General features: G+C 37.3%; 1 long non-coding RNA gene across 1 annotated transcript in view; it reads right to left on the bottom strand.

Moving 5' to 3' along the window:
* LOC133089866 (uncharacterized) overlaps positions 1-19,173 on the bottom strand; it is a 252,779-nt gene that overhangs the window by 144,070 nt on the left and 89,536 nt on the right. Inside the window, exon 2 of the long non-coding RNA XR_009700755.1 lies at positions 10,336-10,603. This is a non-coding gene — a long non-coding RNA (uncharacterized LOC133089866). The remainder of the gene's footprint in view (positions 1-10,335; positions 10,604-19,173) is intronic.

Genomic DNA, 19,173 nt, shown 5'->3' with positions numbered 1-19,173 from the left:
GAGTTAGGAAGCTTTTTATTTCTAATCTAAATCCTGCGTGCTATAGCTTAAATCCATTTCCTCTTATTCTGTTCTCATGGAAGACAGAGAAAAATCATTCATCCTCCTCTATATCCTCTATATAATAGTTCTTCATGTATTAAAGATTTCAGCCTTCATTTCTCCAGGTTACATAATGCCAATTCCTTTAATTTTATTCATATACCTTATTTTCCCAAGCTTTTAAATTAATTCCATTGCACTCCTCTTGGACTCTATGGATAATGAAATAGTCATGCAGTCCCTTTCAGATTCCAATTGGGTAATAAACATTCAAGGAGGGAAGTATTTTTAAATCTTAAATCAGAATCTCACATGACCTGGGGTTTAAAACATTTTTGGAGAGCAGGAGGAGGCTGGAAAGCACAAATAATATTGTCACAGAAAGCATGGGAAGAAGTAGGAAAGTACTGTTTGGGTATTGTTATTATTTTATAAAAGAGAAAATTAAAGCATGTATCACAGCAAATAAGGAAAAGATGCAAGATTAAAGTCACAATTAAAATAACCAGCTGCTGATTCCTGGTTTCCTACCAAATTGCTGTCAAATGACTATGATATCTGATCATAGTAATCTAGATTGAAGTTAAAAAAAACCAACAACACAGTACCACAGTTTAATTGGGCAGTGGGAATTCACTCTACACTGTGGTCATACCACTGTTCTAGAAAGTCTTCCAGTTTTCTCCTCTTCCCTTTCCAACCAAGTTCTGAAAAAGAATTCCTCTCCACTGATATATTCTACAGAGAGAAGTAAGTAAAACCTCTGAGATTGTTAACCTATTAGACTTCATCTGATATCTAGAATCAATTAGCATGTATATGAAATATTACTTGCCTGAATTCCTTAACTGATGAATAGATAAATAAAATATGGTATATCCATACAACGGAATATTATTCAGCCACAAAAAGGAACGAAGTACTGACACATGCTACATACCATAGATAAACCTTGAAAACATAACGTTATGCGAAAGAAGCTAGACACAAAAAGCCACATATTGTATGAGTCCATTTGTATGAAATGTCCAAAATAGGCACATCCATAGAGAGAGAAGACAGATTAGTTCTTACCACAGGCTTTGAGGAAGAGGGTTGGGGAGTAAACTGCTTGATGTAGACAGCATTTCCATCTGAGGTGATGAAAAAGTACTGGAACTCGATAGTGGCGATGGTATTGCAGGGCTCATAAAGCGATATCATTTTTGTGAAGTTTGCCTTATGAAATGTACTTAATACCCCTGAATTGTACACTTTAAAATGGTTAAAATGGTAAACTGTATGCTATGTGTATTTTACCACAATAAAGAAAACATCAATTTGTATTCTCAGGGAGTGTATGTATTAACACAAAATGAAGCAGAAATAGAGGTGGGACACAAGAGGACCCTTTTGCAAGTTGGTAATCAGTTTACTATTTATTGAGAGCCTACTAAGAGCAAAGTACTGGGCTGAGTGCAGAAACATAGCAGCGAATAGAGACAGATGTGGCCTCTGCTCTAGAACAGCAGTTTAGTGGAGCAGCCATTTTTCCATTTCTTCTCTCCCACAAGAGATATGTTCATTCTTAGAGAAAAAATAAGAGAAAAAAAACACACAAAAAGAAACAGACTCTACTGAGCCACCAAATATACCTCTATCTGTAAATAAACAACCAAAAATGAAGCAAATACCTGCTAAAACAAACAGCTGCTAAAAAGTTCATCTTGGGTCCTAAAATAAGGATTGGCAAATTTATAGTTAAATTTACTCTTAACCTTATTGGATGCCATGAAAAAGAAGGGATACTGTATAGTGTGTCTGCACATGATTTCACAAATAGGGATCCTTTCCATCTTACATATAATTTATCATAAAGAATAAAAATTACAAGAGAGTTTGGATTACTCTTCAATAAACACTAACTCCTACCCTTCCTCACTCCTCCATGGGTTTGGTATATTCCCCTGCCCTGTGGATTCTGGGCTTGGCCACGTGACTGACTTTGGCCAGAGGAACCTTAGAGGATGATGGGTGTAGAGAGTTTCTGCTCTTTGCCACAAAAAAGTGCTCTGAGCAGAAACTGGTCCAAGGACAGTGAAAGGGACACAAAACTGATATAACTCCAAGTAGCAGCCTTAAGAAGAATTGCCCAACTGTTCTGGGCTAGATCACTCTGCAGTCAAATATACACCTTTGAGCATGAGAATAATTTCATGTTGTTGTTTAAGTCATGAAGTTTTGGAGTATTTATGCAGTATTATTGTGGTAATAGCTGATTAATACAACACATACATTGGAATCAGCTGACCCAGAATTCTCCCACAATATATGATTTTTTAATCATATATACTATGATTTAATACTTAGAAAGTTAACCATCAATAATAAATTAGCTTTTTCTTTATATATTTCCTTATTCAGTTATAGATTTAGTATTTAAAATTGTCAACTGTGTAAAATGAAAATTTACACTAAGTAACCTATCTTTTATCTATTAGTATAACTGGTAAGATATGCAAGGATATACTACCGAGATGTTAAGAAATATAGAAACTATATTTGCTTCATATATCCTGATATAATCAGGTTCCAATAAACATTTTGATGAAAGCAAATTAATCACTAATTGGACATTTTCTTTTGGCAAATTAGCACGATTAGATTTCACATTAAATGAAATGTGTTTGTGCTTAAGTACTTCATCAAAGCAAGATCACTGGTGGCATGGCTAAAGGGATATAATTCAAGTAAATCTCTTCAATATATTCTCCCATTTCAGACATTTCTATTCTTAATTTTCATGTTTTCAGGCCCCAGGCAGAGCTTATAAAGCAATGTCACATATTTTTGAGAAATTTTCCTTATGAAATATTGAAGAAGTTTATAGGGAAAGCATCTGGCACATTCAGAAAACCTTACGATGTTTTTCTTTTAATCTGTGTCCCTCCATTGGTCCAGGTGGAAAACTGAAAATACTGTACAGTGACTATTAAGAAGATATTTATAAAAACATTGAGTCTCTTAAAGAAATATAATTCAGTTTTAACTTTTCATAGGGTGTAAGTTTTTATTTTTCCTAATAAAATGTTAGTTTATGAGATAAACATTGTTTACAAACTATGATGGAACATCTAATGAAGGTAATTTTCCTCTCATTGGACACTCCCTGCTATTCACAAAAGTTCACTGGAATAGGAAAAATTGCAAAATAATAAAGAAGAAAAAGAAGAAACAATGCTTATTAAGAAACACAAACCAAAAAAGGAATTTAATCTTTACGATAATTAGAAAAAAATACTTTAGGATAGATGTAATAAAGGCAGGCAAAGAGACACAGTATTCTACTTGCCTGGGATAGCTGAGAGTTAAAAATGACTGTGAAAAGACCAAAACACCCCCCTAAATAGCCACAAGATGTAGTTATTTTTTTTTTTTTTTTTTTTTTTTTTTTTAGCCACAAGATGAAGTGGAACAGAAACTGCTATTCATTCAATAAACATCAACCATACAGTACGTACTTGATTAGAAGCTTAAATAAATCCAGGGAGTGGAGATTACAGGTTGTAGTAAGTCTGAGAAACTTAAATAATGACTAGAATAGAAAAACACATCAAGGAATCATGAGTTCTGCCCTGAGGGAAAGAGTAGTCATGAAAAATTCCAGAGGCAGGTCTCCAAAGTAAATTCATTGCATGTGTCCTTTGACTAAATTAGAGCCATGGAAACCTTTTTATTTTTTTTAAATATTACTGCACTGTAAAGCAATAGGCCTTGTGATCAGAAAGAAAACTTAAAGAAAGCAAGAAAAGTATTTGAGAAGGACTCAGATACTTTAAATACTTCAAAATGAAATCCATCTCCATAATCTTGATCAATTTTTGTTTTTCTTAAAAAGATAACATCCCTTAAGTAAAAATGGAAAATACCAATGGCAGGTTGAACCTTGAAGAAGAAAAAAAGCATCCACTAGAGTCATATCTGCACATCCAAGGACAAACAATGAGACAAGGTTGAAGATGGTACTGGGCCCTGTGTCATCTTTATTTTGTGTGAACCTAACTGGGGCAATCCATCATTATGATCTTTAAAACAAACAAAATTAGAAGGCAGTACCTCTTTCCCATATATTACCCCAACTTCACACCCACACACACACCCAGAGTGAGACATGTCTAAAGGCAGATGATGTATCATTTCTGGAAAATGTTTAGAAACAACATACTTGAACTAAGGCTACAAGCTGGCTGCTATCCTAGCTCACACATCACTGCCCCCCACCCCTGACACACACACATAAAATCTTACTTTCCATTTAAGTTTTAATGGGACAATTTAAACAATGCCTACATAAGCATAATGGAGATCCCACTCACTCTCTAACAAACAGCAGATCAAGAGTCTTCATTTATGACCCTAACCCCAATCATCAGGCATCAAGGAGGCCTGTTCACAGAGACTGAGACCTATCCTCCTCTAGGCCTTCTACCTAGATTACCAGTGATAAAGGTGGGGGGGGGTGTCTTTGCACATTAAGTAACAAGTTCCCGCAGAATTCCAATTCCACTAAGGTTCAAGGCAGAGCCTCTCCCATCAATAAATAGCAAATCCCAGACTGTGTCTAGTTCAGGGAGATGCATCCCTTAGGCTTTCTAACCCTATGATACAATGCCAAGTTGGAGTCCATACACTGGGTCAAAGACCCACTTCCTCATTTCCTGTTGCCTCTGTCAATAGGGATCAAGAGGGAGCTTCAAACACCCAATTGTTCCTGCCCAAAACACTCAGCTTTGCTACCACTTTCTGCCTTGAATCAATGAGAATGAATCTCACTATAGCCTTTAGCCTTGTATATGTTAATCTTTAGACCCAGGTGTCTAGGTCCACCCTTATCTCCTACCTTGTAATCCCCACAAGGTTCTACTAGCTCCTCATCTATTCTCTTCTCCCAACCCTCCTGTAATCCTATTACTAGACTTTTGAACTCCATTACTGGCATGGTCCCAAGCATCACCAGCCCCTTCTCTGATTCTCTTTATCTTCTTACTCTAAAGGAAACCTGGCATTGCCCTGAACATACTGCTTCCTGCACAGCCCTCTCAAGTGAAGGCTGATTTTCTCTCATAGCCCTTATGTCCCTGAGCACAGGAATGAGATGGATATCCTCTCTGTTGCTCATTCCTTTCTCAGTTCCACTACCTAAAAACCTCCAGCTGTATATTTCATGGCATCAGATTATAGTATCTCCTACCCCTCAATATTGCTTTATCTACAGATCTTCCACCAGGTTATTCACTCTTGTGTCTCAAAGACTTTCACTTCTGGCTCATTGTCCTCCTCTCCAGACTACTCCTTTCTTAATTTTTGGAAATTTCAACATACATGTAGATAATCTTTTCAAGTCCCTAGCTTCTCAGTTCCCTGAACCCCTCTCCTCTAGTGATACTGTTCTCCACATTATTTTAGCCATCTGCTCCCACAGATTTTGTCATTATAACTTCAGCCTCTCCATAAGCATTATTTCACATATTCTACTATTGGATAACCACCTCCTTTTATTCTTCTCACTCTATCTAGCATGCAAACTGCAACAATCGTTTGGCCCCACTAGGACTCCAGATCATTGGTCTTACCAACTTCCACTGTACCTCACCTTCTCCCTATTTCTCTCCCTTCTTTAACCAGCTTTACTCTCATAATCCTTAACTCTCTTGTCCTTCTCCTCCATCATTATAAATACTTGGAAAATTTCTAACCCTGGTTAAATCTAACCTTTCAACCACTACATGTATGCACCTCTGAAGCTGGATGTGGCTTTAAAAAACCACACAACTACCTTGATTGGTATCACTTTGAATTCATGATCACAAACCTCAAACAATCCCCTAATGCTCTCTTGCTATCATACTACACTTCTGTAGCCTGTTCATTTTCTACTCTTCTAGAAATTCATTTTACTTTTTCTCATTTCTCCTCAAACTTCCATCATCTCCTCCTGCATCCTCACTCTTGATTATGATTTTGCTTCCAACTTCACTATGAAAACTGAAGCAATTGGAGGACAACATTCACAAACTCCTACTACCACATCTACCCAATTGCCAGTCTTACATATGTCACCTGTTACCACAGCAGCTTCCTGACTTTCACAGACGAAGCAGCTCCCACAGTACACCAGTTCTCGAGGGCTAGTCTGGGAATCATTCTTGGTGACCCAGTCTAAAACCTGCTCCTCATGTCTTTCCAGATGCCATAATACAAACTTTCCAGCCATAAATTCCTTGTGTTTAAAATAACGAAAATACCTTCGTTTATCTGCAGCTTAACTCTCACTGCTACATCAGTCAAAAGTCAACAAAATGCAGTAGAAAAAAATCTAATATGGTTGATAGGTTTTTTTTTTTTAAGGAAATAAAGGAACATACCCAACAAATAACAGATGAAGAAAAGATTTTTGAAATGGGAGATACTCCAGAAAACAGAAGAAAATTTTAGGCAAAACATCTTAAATAGGTAATTGGATCAAAAAGAAGAGGTGCAAAAGAACAAAGGAGAGAGGCTATTTCAAGTGAAGAAGCTATAAAAGGGAGCCAGAAAAGCTAAGGAGAAAACACCATTACAGAAGTAAAAAATAAATTGAAAGCAGCAAGACAATGAACTAATACTGGTGAAAATACAGTTGTAATATGGAGGGAAGCTCAGGAAAATAACAGAGAAGTGAAGATAATAAACTTCTAAGGTAGTCAATACATAAAGCAGAGAATAGAATGTAAAAATTATTCACCAATATTTCTTTCCTAAAATAACACCTATATGTTAACGTTAAAAGGGCTAACTGTGCTCCATGAAAAAACAAAGAATTGTATTTACTAATGATATTATTAAATTTCCAAAACAAAGGAAGACTCTTATAAGTACTTGAGGAAAAGAATCAGATCCTCTACAAGTGTTAAATAAAATAAAATAATCTCAGACTTCACTTCAGCAACACGGAAGGCCAAAAAAGACAGAGGAACTACATCTACAGAGGGTTGAAGGGAAAGGAATGGGATCTAAACACTATATATCCATCCAGGCTGTAGTGTCTGATGTTATAATACCTCAGGAATAAAAACACTAAAAGCTCTTCTTGAAAAAGAAATATACATGAATTCTTAATGGAGCCAACTGAAAGATGATCTGGAGTGCAGTAAAAAGAAAAAAGAGAAATGCTTCCTAGATCATTTATAAAATAGATATCACTGCTACCGTAATCATACAAACGTATCTTTAAAAAAGAAAATATAGGTTAATTTCACTTATCTAGTGATAGCCATTCCAGAAAGGCAGGGATGGATTAAAATTAAGAATTCTATTAATAATGTTCACCATATACTCATCTAAATAGATAGCAAAAATGCATTTGATAAAATTTAATTATTTATAAAAATTGGTTTGAAATCAATCATTGATTCTTGATTTTTTAAAATTTCAATAAACATTTATAGTTATTTAATTAACATGGTAGCATATACAACCCAAAAGCCAGCATTATGCTTAATTTAAGACACCAGAAGCATAAATGTTAAAGTAAGCAGTAGGATGAAAAGATGCCTAACATCACCATGACAGCTTCACTTTGCACTGGAAAAAGTCAGGGAACAGAGCACTGGACTAAGATTTAGAAATACAGAAAAGAAAGGCAACGTCATTACTATTTACAGACTGTATGACTGTCTCTGTGGAAAACCTAAGGGAAGCAACTTTAACAGTACTAGCAGGAAACAAAGTATTCAGCACAGAGCTGGATTCAAAATTAATATACAAAAATCAAAAACTTTATATATTCTTATAAAACGTAGTGAAAAAATATTTATAATAGAAACGAAAACTACAAAACATCCTGGGAAAACTGACCAGAAATACATATTCCCTATAAGAAAAGAGTATAAAATTCCAATAAGGGCCATAAAAGACTTGAAAAATGAGTTTTATTTTATTTTGGGGTAGAAAGACTCAAGAGTTTAAAGGCATCATTTTTTATCAAATTAATCTATAAATTAGTGTTATAAAAATCAATATCTTCACTGTACTTTTAAAGTTGGGTCCAAAATTTGAGTAAAGGAAAGTGGAAGGTCTCTTAAATATCAAATATATTAAAGCCACCATACTGAAAACATCCCAGGATCAGCACAGAAATAGACAGAATTAATAAAAGAAAAGACTCAAGTATATAGAAACATAGTATTTGATAAGGATGGTATTTCAAATCAGTGGAGAGAAAAATGGACTATTGAAAGAAGCAGGTTGTACAATGAACCTGTCATTTGGAAAAGGATAGCAATTTGGAAAATAATTAAATTGAATCCATGACTTATATCTTGTTACAAAATAAATTCCAGAAGAATAAAAACTTACATATAAGGCAAAAAAGTAAATTCACAAATAAACTAAAGGAAACAATGGCAAATATGTGTCATAAACTTAGAATGCAGCAGGTTATTTCCAAGCATGACATGAAATCTAGAAGCAATAAAATAAATAATGAACACATACGTTCACATGAAAATCTGAGACTTCTGCAAGGCAAAATATATCATAACAAAATGAAGAAGACAGAGTCGATCAGAGAAAAGTATAGACAATACACAGAAAAGACAAAAGTCTAACAGCCCTAATATATATTAATATATATAATATATTTATGTATCATATGTTAAATATTAATATATGATATATTAACATTATATAAAAGTCTGTATTTAAAAAGGCAAATAACCCAACAGGAAAAAAATACATATGAACAGGAAACTCACAGAAGAAATTCTGTGGGCCAATAAACTTATAAAAAGAAGCTAAACCTAACAAAGAAATTTAAATTAAAACAGAATTAACAAAGATTAATAAAGACCAACGACAGATACTAGTCAGTATTAATGAGTGTCTAGACAGGTGTAGCTTAATACAACTTTATTTGGCAGAGCAATCAATAACATATCAATTGGCAAAATATTTACTGACAATCTACTAAAACTCTAAAAGTTCAGAATCTTTGATCTAGCAATGCCACATGTACTAATTTAGAGTACAGAAAGAAGAGGAGTGGGGGAATGAGAATGGGGAGATATGGGGAAGAGGAATAAGGACAGTAGAATGAAGGGAAGAGGAAGAAGAGAAGGAAAAGGGGAGGAAGCCAGAGGAGGGGGGAGAGGAGGAGGAGGAGGGAGAGAGTCCTATAAAAAATAAAAAATAAACTCTGGAAGAATATAAAGAATATACACAAACTGTTAGTGACAGTTACTTCTGGAGGATGAGGAAATTTCACCTTACTATTAAATATTTGTGTAGCACTTACTTTTTTAATAACAAGAAAATATTATTTTTGAAATCAAATATTTCAAAAGTAAAATGAAATTGCAAGCAAGCTTAGAAAGACAGCATTTCCTCTACATTGATTTCATTGCTAAGTTTTTCCTGCCAAGTGTATATCTAGAGCTCCCATAGATAAAATTTCTGATTTCCATCTCAGTTGTGACCATCCCATCCCCTCTGTTCATGCACTATAAAAATAGAGGAGAATGGAATGGTCTCCATCAAAGCTTTACCCCTTAACACCCAACACTGACACAATCTATTTCCCCAAAGTGCTCAGATTGTTGATTTTACAAACCATTAGACAAGAAATGCTGTAAAGCTAGCAATGAGTTATATAAATAATGATCTGAAAGGAATGAAAATGATTGTACTTTGCCAAGTCAGCAATCTAAGAATTCTGTTGGGGAAGGAACAGAAAGTTGTTTACATCAAGATACTTTGAGATGTTTCCAATAAAACTAAAAATCAAAGAAGTTACTTGGACAGGCCTGCTCCTTAATTAACACTTTGGAAATGTCTTATCAGCAAAAGGTCTCCTAGGAATTGGTATCCCAGCTCAGTGAAGAGGAGGATTTTGACCTTTTGACTTAAAATTTTTGAATCTTTCCTAGCATTGATTCAATCAAGTACCCAAAAAATCCAATTTAGTATTGACTTCTATATAATAAACAAAATAGTAAATGGATTTATACATATTAATTTTTATGCCTCTACATATTTATATTTTCATAGCCTAGGCAATGATAAAAATGATGAAAGGAACTTGGAAAAAATAGTTTAGTAACCAATTCTCCCAATCAATACACAAATTATTTCAAAGACAGAGAGTCAAAGTTCTCTGAGGATTGAATTTTCTTCCCACTGAAAAGCATAGAGATGACTCAAAGAAACTGAAGTCAACATCAACACCATTTTCTATAATTTGGAGACAGTTTAGGGGTGTGTGTATTGAATACAGACCTTGGATGGTCCTCTGTGTCCTCCGTGAAGAAAAGCAACAGCTTGCTTCTCTATATCGTTCTCATCTTCTGGGTGACATCTCTCATAGTTGCTAGATAGCTGTACTTCACAGTCATTTTAATTCAAACCTCACTTATGCGTTTAGAGTAAAGTAGTCCTTGTCTTTTGTAGTCTGTTTCTAGTTTAGCCTTCAAGTTGAAGTATGTGATCATCTTAAGACAGATCCAAAATTACGACACTCTGTGAGTAAAACTCCACCATGGCTGACCTGGGAAAGAAAGAAATTTTGGTACCAGGTGTTCAACGGTTAAGATTAGAGGCAGATCATGGCTGAGTATCCATAGAGAATGTACAAAAGAGAAAAGATGGTAATTCATAAGACGTCTTGATCTCATTCAATTTAGGACAAAAAGGAACCTCATACTTTGATAGACATTATCACTGCTCACTAATATCCAGGTCTTCCTCCTGGACACATAATACTGCACCTCCAGGCACACTTGTGATTTGGCAGGGTCTAATAACTAATTCTGGTCAATGTTATGACTGGAAGTGCTGCATGCCTCTTCAGGGCAGCAATATTCAATTACTGGCATGAGACCCTCCAGAGTTCTCTACCTGCTGTGCTGACCAGATAAACACTTTATGAAATGAAACTGTCGTGAAATGGTAGTACATTCTTCATCTTGGGACCACAGATGACTGTGAAGAGTAGAGGTCTACTGCCGGACCTCACTGGGTGTATTCTTGGTTTTAAGCCATTGAGATTTGAGGGATCTGTTACAGCTGCATAACCCAACTTGTCTTGAAAAATGCATATACTTAATCAATTATCATGGTAAAAAATGAAAGATCTTTTTGATGTCATCATTATGACCCACAAAGATGAGTTGGGGGCGAAGTATTATCATTTCAAATCTAGAATAAAGTTCATGACATAGTTGGCTACACACTTTATTACATAAACTAATAATTGGTTTTTTTCAATTTGCCTTTTATTTCCAAATACTTTGGTTTACTTTTTTTAATGAATAATATTCAAAGGAGAGAGAAGATGGAGCTAAAAATATAAATTCATCCTCATGTGGTTAACAGCATGTATATAGGTAAGAAGAGTGCTTTCTCTCTGTTTTAGTAATGGGAAGGAGATATTGTTAAATCAACAATGACATGTTTATAAGCCACAGATGTACCACATAACATGGGGATACATGTTTAGCCTGAGACAGTTCTGTTCTAATGAGACAATTAGCTAGCTTACTGGATATTTTATATTTGCTTAATACAGGTACCTTATCTCTCCTTTCACCCTGCTCTTACCCCACAGGCTCTCATGCATTTTGTGTTCAGCCAACACGGATGCTCAAGCAGAAAATAAAGAGAGAAGAGAATATGGTCAGGGTATTACGCCCTTAATTCTCTCCTTGGAAAATCACCTCAACCTGGCTGTGTCCCTCAAAAGAAAGTCATTGGTTCTCTCAAGGAAGTATGCCCTACTCTCATCCTTCTGGCTTCCATTAACATCCCCCCTTGCAGCTTCCAGCCTAGGGGTAGTAACAGCTCCACTATTCCTAGCTCTAGGTTGCTGCACTACCCTTGACATCTTACAGAATTCTACAATAGATCAGACTTAATAAAAGAAACGCTTAGGCATTGGCTCTTACTGGCTATTGAAATGGGGGAGAGAGAATTTATCATTATTCTTTCCATTGAATCACAACACTTGATTTTAAAAACAGAAGTATAACATAATATATTGTTTATAACAGAATCCAATTTGTTATTTTACTAGGGCTATCACTTCATGTTTATACAGTATAATAAAATACTTCTGTAAAGAATCTGCACATAAAAAGAGCAATCAACTAGATAGGAGAACAAAACAACTTTTGCAACAAAACCAGTCGACAAAAAAGACCCACATATCCCTAAACACAGCAGGTAACAATAAATTAACAGCATCCACAAGATGTACATGGTGTCAGTGTCTGTGTGGAAGAAGACAGAGAGAAGAAATGGGGTGTCTGGTGGATCTGAAAAATGAAAGAGCAAAATAGTGCACAGGTATTCACTGAGAAACAAGACCAGCCAATGTGAAAACAGCAGCCAAAACTGGAAAGCATTTTGCCCAACTCAATAGTAGATGATTGCAAGGGACCCACAGTAAAGTCTGAAAAAGACTGAAGCAGTGTGGGTCACATGAACTGTCAAGACCAAACAGCCAGAATTTCCTTTCGAGAGAGCACCCCACAATGGGGAGAAACTTCTTAGAATGAAATAAAAATTCAGGAAAAATTTGGACAATATAGAAAAAGGAAAGACAGGGCCCAGGTAAATAGGGAAAGGGAAAGAGAGCCAGGAAATCTCAAAAAGTAAGTGAACATATGCTCTAATGCTTCAAAAAATATAAAAACTGAAGTGGAAGCACTAAAAATTAAGAAAACTACCTTGAGCAATAGAGCCATAACTTCTAAAAATTTAGGAAAACTAGTTTCACATAAATATGAGCAACAGAAAAGGACCCACGTCAAATCCAATACAAAGTTATAGGAGGAAAAAAGAGAGAAAACATATACTACCCCTCTGGACACTGAAAACATACTAGAAAGACATAAGCACAAAACAGATCTAATCATGACCTCCCAGATCAAATGAAGCTGTTAAGAAAACTATGTAACTTAAAAGAACAACATAAATCAGAATTATAACTCAGAGTGTTAAGAGTTGATACACCTAAACTGAGCTGTCAGGCCGTTTACACTGAACTCACCATCACCCTGGCTCTGTACCCACCTGTCACCCACCCACCACCACCTTCCTTCCACTGATTTATGAGGGAAGGTGAGAACAACAGGGACATGGCATTGCTGTCAGGTCAGGAGGCTCCAAGGGCTCCAGCATAAGCCTACAGCAGAGCATGCGGGAAGGAGATCTTGGGAGAACCTGATCATCTTCCCCGGAACCAGGGGGTCACAGAGCTCGGTTTACCCCTCTCACCTGAAGACGTCAGCTGGCCCTCACTGAGAGTGAGAAGAGCCCCTGATGGGCGCAGGCACACATCCACCAATGGCAGGCAAGAACACTGCCTGCAGGGGACCAGTTCTACCAGAAGGAGGTGGCAGTGGACCACCAGGGGCTGGACCTGAGGGTGAACCTAAAAGCGTCAGCATGAAGAACATCACCTGCACCAAGGAAGCGCAGATGGAAGATTCCCTTCGGTGAAGCTTCCTAAGAACTCACCAGGGTGGCCTGTGAGAGAAAGAGCACTGAGCAGCTGCTGTGAGGAACACCAACACCAACCCGGTCAGTTTAGACTCGCATGTCCCATTCCCCCTCTGTCCTCCTCCCCACCCTCATGCCGGAAGAAGCAGAAACAACCTCAAGGACAGGGATAAAGATGTGGAAAGCCCAGGAGGTGTAATCATTGGTCAAACTGTGCACCCCTGGCCTACTATAGGTTTCACAGGAGCAAGCTGTGAAAGGGGAAAGTTTTTAATTGAGTGAGAGATGGACGTTGCATTTAGACAAGACTGAACTTTCTAATGTCTGAAAATGAGACTGTCTCCAATGCCTGAATATGACCAGAAAACGATGAGATCTGTCCTAGATAATTTCCTGGGGTGGAGAAGGGAGATCAGACAGAAAGGGCTGATCGAGGGCAAGGTGAAAATAAATAATGAAATAAAGTTGCTCCTGCTGGTATCCTACCAATGAATTGGTTGCATGGTAACATTTCTGGATCTAGCACAGAAGAGCTACACTCTCTGGGACTCCTGAGGAAATAAAATTAACAGATGGTGAGGACTGACTGTGCCGACACTCAGTTTGGGCCCTTAGTCCTTACAACCTAATGATTCAGTACGGATTCATACATTCTAAATCTCACAGGTAAGGAAACTGAGACTCAGCAATTTTATGTAAACTCCCCAAGGATGAAGCTGATAATAAGGATGGCTAGGACATTTGCTGAGTAGGCTGCACCAGCTCTGTGCTGAGTTTTACACACGTTTCTCATTTAATTCCAAAAACACCTTACGGGGTAGGTTTTATTTTTATGCCCAGGTCAGGAAGTCAAACTCAGGTCTTTGGTGCCTCGTCCTGCTTCACTACCTTGGGCAGTTGGGTGCTTTAGGAAGCCAAAGAAAAGCTTAGTGCAGTGTATCTTTCAGTGAGGAAAAGGTCCCATTGGCACCCTCAGAGCCAAAGAAAATGTGTTCTAGATTTAGTGCCCACTTTTCTTTTCATGTCAGAAGCAGGTAGTTGCAACAAAATTACAGAATAGAGTAGATTTTACTCACTATCCATTTGTATCCCAAAATTACTTGATTCATACCAATAGTTGCTGGGCTGTTTTAAAAATACTCATTTTCTCTATTTAAAGCTGTCAGACACAAACTCTTGGGTTGCAGCCTGATGTAAAATTAACTACCAAGCATATTTCTACTGCCAAGAATAAAAACTCAGAACCATAAAATGTAGATGGCTTACTGTGCTAGAGTTAACGTTATAGTTAGCATTATTAGTTTTCTTCCCAAGGAAGAGCACAATATTAGGTTCGGGACATACCGCTCAGTGCCAGGCAGTCACAGAGAAATATACTTCCAGGAGTCACTGAAACTGTACTAGCTGGAGAGGAAGCATAGATAATCATAGTACACAAGTACACAAATTACACGAGTCAGAAGGACAATGGGGCAGACAGGAAGATGATAATCCTGGTTTCCTTGGGGCAGTATAGAATGTGGTATATGTAAATCTTAGATATGATGGTACTGAAATCTACAAAGACACCCTCAGTCATCACCTCGGCCCTTTTTTATTTTTAGCTACAAAGTGAGGTTACATTCTGCTCGGTTTCAGTAAGAAATGGATTTTGTTTTGTATTCTCTAGGCTCTGTTTTAATTAAGAAATTCTATGACAAAGAGACTTAAGTTAATTTCTAGAAATCAATTTTATAACCAAAATCTCTAAGCCCTCCACCCTTTGGCCGAGCTTGTTTTTAGTAAAAATGTATTCTGTAACCAACATCTTTTGTTCCTTTGTTGTGTCAGGATTTGTTTTCTGGGTTCTTAGTATATAAGACATAGATAAATTCTATGACTCTTGCTGTCCTAGAATTGGTTTTCAAGGTGGACAATGAAAAACGGAGAATTACAAAAGGACCTATAGGAGCCAAGAAACTTTGTCAGATTTCTTAAATACTTCTAACTTCTTGGAGTTTCATGTTATTATCTCCTTTCTTTCCCCCTTGTCATGATTAGTTGTTAAACCATTAAAATAAAAAGATTCTGTGTTGTCTTTAGGTACAGAAAGCAAAGGAGTTCTCAAAGGACTGCGTCTGAATCCTCAGCCAGAATCATGGAAAGAGGAAAAACACACGCACACACACAAAAGAAGTATGCAGTAGCATCATTAAACAAGGAAGGATTCCAGGTTCAGGTAAAGAGGAAGACCTTCAAGAAAGAACATCAGAGCCCTGGGAGCATATTTGGGCCAGGCTGAAGTGAGTGGGGAGAACGCTACACCACAGCAGTTACAGGTGCATGATCCAAAGGACGCCAACAGGTTTGCATTTAGGTAAAGCGCCATGCCACAGCAAGCATACCTAACCCAGCAAGGTCATGTCACACAAAAATCTTTCTGACTTTCTCCATTTTAAAGGAGATATGGCCAGACCACCTCTCCCTACTAAGACAGTTGGTAGAGAATATCGTAGCATTTATTCTTCTCTGGTATTGTGGGCCTATCAAGCCAAACTAAAAAGCCCCCTTAAACTAAACAGATAAAGTAATTCTCCACAACTTGGCGTGTTGCACAGTCTCAAAATCAAAAGACCATGGATACCAGAATTGGAAAGTGGATAGGAGAAATGACAACTGAGTCCTCATATAGAGAAGTTCCCCCTAAAGGAAACTTTCTTTAATAGCCCTTCCAAGAACAAGCCTCCAAGGAGAAAAGGAAAAAAAAGATTTGTGTACTTTGCACATATTTGGATATTCTTATTTGGAACATCTTTTGAAAACCTCAACAAAATGGCCACAGAAACCTGGATAAACACTGGCAATTTTTAAAGTAACGACTGCTCCCTTCCAAACCAATTTCAGAAGCAACAAAGAGTATAGTACTGCAAGGAGTGATTGAGCAGTCCATAAAAACAATTCTGCTTTATGAAAGTGGGTGATACTCATGTATTACAAGAAACAGGAAACATTCTCTGTTTCTGAAGCATTTATAGTCATATGTTAGTATTTATATTAACCTGGATTATTCCCTCTTTAATTTTAGGGAATATAGTGCTATCTAAAGTTAGGTCTCTTTTCCTTTGTTATTTTTCTTATTTCACATGTGTTTTTGGGTCAACATTAATGGTGCAGCACAGAAACACACATGCTGGTAATTATATTTTCCTTAAGATGCATTTCTTCTCTGTTGTGGATTAATTCTTATGATCTTTCCCATGAAAGCCAAGCAAATCAGATTTATGTTCATGGAACTATAACAAGAATTTTGGAAATGTTTGTAATGGATCCCACATGTTCTGTTTGCTTAGACTCATAAAGCTGGAAGGGAATTTCAAGAGATCATGTGGGGATTTTAGAAACTGAATTTTATATGATCAGATATCATTTACTAATTTTCCAGAAGGACAGATTTCTAAACAAATGGGTAGTTTCTCTTAGGCCCCTGGAGTTCTCACTTGTAAGACTGAACCCACTTTTGTGTAAGAGAATACACTGTTTACAGATAAAGGGAATTCTGATGTCACCCTTGTGAAGACAGCAGAAGGCAAGTGGCAGACACCACAGAACACCTTAAACAATTCTGGTATCAAGAGAGACAGATGACACCAGAATTCCAACCAATTAAAAGCATAAAAACATCTATGAAGCATGTATAAGTAGTCATTATTATTTCCTAAATGTACTAGTGATGCAATATGCAATATAATGTATGTTGAATGTCTGCTTTCCACATGTTGAATCCAGAAGGGATAATCCTGCTCAATTACTCTTCAATCAGGAAACTGTTTTATTATTTGGTGTCCCAAATATCGTTTGCCTTGAGGAAACTGAAAAAGTTTAGTCATTTTGGCCAGCCCCCTGCTGCTCAGGCATCCATATTTAAATCATCCAAAACAGGTGGTTGCTTATCTAGTTTTTAAACCCTTTCAAAAACAGGGATCTCAAAACCTCATTACAAAAAAAAAAAAACCTCATTACACCAAAATGCTTCCTACATGTAAATTTGCTCTTTGGGTTACTACCGAACTCACTATAATGAGTAGACCTTATCATGGCAGCAGATAGACTTTGTAAGTTGGTAAAGAATTACTAATGCATGGTAGGGAGCAAAGAGACAGCTGTAGGAAATAAAGAGGAAGACTGGGACTAGCTCCTGAGCACATGGTGCACGGTGGCAGTTCTCAAACTGTGGCCTGCATCAGAATCACCTGGAGGGCTCATTAAACAGATTGTTGGACCCAGAGCTTCTAATTCAATAAGTCTGGTGTAATGTAATGCCTGAAAATTTGCATTTCTAAAAATTTCCCAGTGAGGCTGACGCTGCTGGTCCAGGGACCACACTTTGAGAACCACTGGCCTCAAGTATTTGCTCCTGCAAAAGCCCTAGCTTCCTGAGATACAGGAATGCATACAATATAAAGACAGAAAAGTCTTAGGAAGAAAAAGTTCGCTTCCATTTCTCCTAGAAACATTTTTTCACATACCATAAGGATTAGATCTGCAACCGTTTGTCTCCCTAATGATGGAGTTAACTGCTCTGATCCAAAAAGACCCTAAATGGTTACTGCTCAGCCTGGAGTGTTACCTCCCTAGGTATTTACATTTCAAAGAGGCATGAGCTCCAAAACTTGGAGACATCTCTTGGTGGCAAAGGCCACATGGCATTCTGGCTCCTGGAGAGATTTTATTTATAAACCAAAGGGCTGAAGTAAAGATTCAGGCCCATTACGTTTCCAGGGAGACATTTTCAGGAGGGGAGGGGTACAGCTGTCTCCTTCCCATTTTAAGCAGAGAAAAATCATTTTCCTTGTCTCTCACCTATGGAGTGTTCAGCAGCTCAAGTAGGACATTTGTCCTGACTTTTTTTCTTTTTAACATCACTTTTTATTTTATTTTATTTATTTTTTGGCCATGTTGGGTCTTCATTGCTGCATGCGGGCTTTCTCTAGTTGCAGCGAGCAGGGGCTAATCTTCGTTGTGGTGTGTGGGCTTCTAATTGCGGTGGCTTCTCTTGTTGCGAGCACGGGCTCTAGGTGCGCGGGCTTCAGTAACTGCAGCACGCGTACTCAGTAGTTGTGGCTCACAGGCTCTAGAGCGCAGGCTCAGTAGTTGTGGCGCACGGGTCTTAGCTGCTGCGCGGCCTGTGGGATCTTCCCGGACCAGGGATCAAACCCGTGTCCTCTGCACTGGCAGGCGGATTCTTAACCACTGCGCCACCAGGGAACCCCCTTGTCCTGACTTTTATCACATCACCCTAGAGGTGAGTTCTGGGGCAAAAGGGGTTGATGTGCTTAAGAAACCTCTCTTACCCACAATACTTTATGTATGCATTTAGGATAAAATTTATAAAAACAAATATTAAAATCCAACAGCATCCCAACCCTAAATCAGCTCTACTGTGATTAGGATACCCAGCAACTCCTGATAAAGATCAAGACTGCACCCAACTGATTCTGTAAAAGGAATATTAACAAATTTTATCCAAATGATTTCTTCCTGGTAGAAAAAATAACCCCATATGTTACAGTGTATTGCCTTTCAGGCCATTAACCAGTTTCCAATCTAACTTACAAATCTCATTCTAAGATTCTCTTA

This window comes from Eubalaena glacialis, chromosome 4 (assembly GCF_028564815.1).
Source record: "Eubalaena glacialis isolate mEubGla1 chromosome 4, mEubGla1.1.hap2.+ XY, whole genome shotgun sequence".
Classification (NCBI taxonomy): Eukaryota; Metazoa; Chordata; class Mammalia; order Artiodactyla; family Balaenidae; genus Eubalaena; species Eubalaena glacialis.
The sequence above is the reverse complement of the archived record's forward strand: the minus strand, read 5'-3'. Positions and strand labels throughout refer to the sequence as shown.